Raw genomic sequence first — 2,358 nt, 5'->3', positions numbered from 1 at the left:
AACATAAGAAAAGAAATTTGTGGCATTCGGTAGTATAATGGAGAGAGCTTGTATGAGTATTGGGAACAATTTAAGAAATAGTGTGCAAGCTGTCCCCATCATCAAATAAGTGAGCAGCTATTGATTCAGTATTTCTATGAAGGACTTCTACCAATGGACCGTGGTATGATAAATGCTGTTAGTGGAGGAGCTTAGGTTGACAAGACACCAGAAGAGGCAAGGAGGCTGATTGCTAACATGGTAGTAAATTCTCAGCAGTTTGGGATGAGAATGGATCACACACCTATGAAGGTTAATGAGGTAAGTACATCTAACCTTGAGAAACAGATTTCTTATTTAACTTTTTTGCTGAGGCAGTTGGCTGTAGGGAATATGCAAACTGTTAAGGTATGTGGGATTTGTTCGGGTTTGGGTTCGGGTCATGCTACTGACATGTGTCCTACATTACAAGAGGATGAATCAATGCAACATGCTAATGCAGTAGGACATTATGGGTGGCCATAATGTAGGTATGATCCCTTTTCTAGTACATATAATCCAGGATGGCGAGATCATCCTAATCTGAGTTATGAGAATCAACCAGTGCAAAACCAATACCAGCAGCAAAGAACACAAGTGAATCAACCACCTCCACCTCCCTCAAATCAAGGTATGTCACTTGATGAAATTGTTAAGGTTTTGGCTAACAATACACAATAGTTTCAACAGGAGACTAGAAATAGCATTCAAAACATAAAGAGGCAGATTGGTCAGTTTGCCTCATCTGTGAGTAAGCTGGAAGCTTAAGGTTTTGGAAAGCTTCCATCACAAATAGTCATGAATCCTAGAGAAAATGCGAATGCTATAATGTTGCGAAGTGGGAAAGAAGTTGATAACCAGACTCCACATGAGCCAATGAAAAAGAAAAAGCAAGGAGCAAAAGAGTCTGAAGTTCCTAAAGGTCCTAAAGTTGAGGTAAGTACTAAACCTAAACTGAATAAGGTTAATAATTCCATTCTTCCTCCATTCCCATGCAGGTTGGCTAAAAATAAGAAAGAAGAACAAGAGAAAGAAATTTTGGGGACTTTTAAAAAGGTGGAAGTGAATATACCTTTACCTGATACAATCAAACAAGTTCCCAAGTATGTTAAATTCCCTAAGGAACTATGCACTACAAAGTGCAAGTTGAGGAATAATGAGAAGATCAGTGTGGGGGAAAATGTATTGGTATTAATTCAGCAAAAATTACCCCCTAAGTGTAAAGATCCAGGTTTGTTTTCTATTCCCTGCAGAATAAGTGATTCTAAATTTGAATGTGCAATGGCAGATTTAGGAGAATCTATTAATGTTATGTCAAATTCAATTTTTCAAACTTTAAATTTGGGTCCTTTGAAAGAAACAAGTGTCATTATTTAGTTAGCTGATCATTTTAATGCTTACCCATTGGGAGTAGTTGAGGATGTGTTGGTGCAAGTTAGAGAATTGATTTTTTTCTTCAGATTTTTACATTATGGATATGGAGGATAGTGTTCCCACATGAAAGTCAGGTTTGATTTCATCTGGAATACCTTTCCTAAAAACTGCCAAGACAAAAATTGATGTGGATGATGGTACCCTAACTTTGGAGTTTGATGGAGAGAATATCAAATTTAATATCTTTGATGCCATGAAGTATCCTGCTGATGACCATTCTGTTTTTTCTATTGATGTTGTCGATACATTTGTGCAGGATGTTTTTGAGTTAAGCATGAAGGATGAGTTAGAAGTGGTGATTAAATGTAGAGGTTCAAGAGGCAGTAATGGCATTGCAGTAATTACCTCCTGTTCCAAAAAGGTATGGAGTATAAAAGATCGACTTACCTGTATCTCACAAAAAATTATTACCTTCTGTGGTGCAGGCACCAGTTCTTGAACTCAAGCCTTTACTTGAGCATTTGAAGTATGTTTACTTGGGAGACAATGAAACACTTCTAGTTATCATCTCAAGTAATTTAACAAAGATTCAAGAAGACAGATTGATTAGAGTTATGAGAATACACAAGGAAGCAATTGGATGGACAATAGCTGACATCAAAGGTATAAGTTCATCAGTGTGCATGCACAGGATTTTACTGGAGGATGAGGCTAAACCAAGTAGAGAAGCTCAAAGGAGATTGAACCCACAGATGATGGAGGTTGTAAAGAAGGAGATTTTAAAGCTACTGGATGCAGGAGTTATTTACCCAATTTCAGACAATAAATGGGTAAGTCTAGTCCAAGTAGTGCCAAAAAAATCAGGAGTCACTATGGTAGCAAATCAAGATAATGAACTTGTTCCAACAAGGATTCAAAATGGATGGCGAATGTGCATAGACTATCGCAAGCTGAATTCAACAACAA

At 37.4% G+C, this 2,358-nt stretch overlaps 1 non-coding gene across 1 annotated transcript; it reads right to left on the bottom strand.

Moving 5' to 3' along the window:
* On the bottom strand, window positions 1-107 carry LOC131176103 (small nucleolar RNA R71). Its single transcript, XR_009146231.1, has one exon. It is a non-coding gene; the product is annotated as a small nucleolar RNA R71 (small nucleolar RNA).
* Window positions 108-2,358: the final 2,251 nt, after the last annotated feature.

This window comes from Hevea brasiliensis, chromosome 18 (genome assembly GCF_030052815.1).
Source record: "Hevea brasiliensis isolate MT/VB/25A 57/8 chromosome 18, ASM3005281v1, whole genome shotgun sequence".
Lineage (NCBI taxonomy): Eukaryota > Viridiplantae > Streptophyta > Magnoliopsida > Malpighiales > Euphorbiaceae > Hevea > Hevea brasiliensis.
This window is presented reverse-complemented; position numbering and strand designations above follow the sequence as displayed.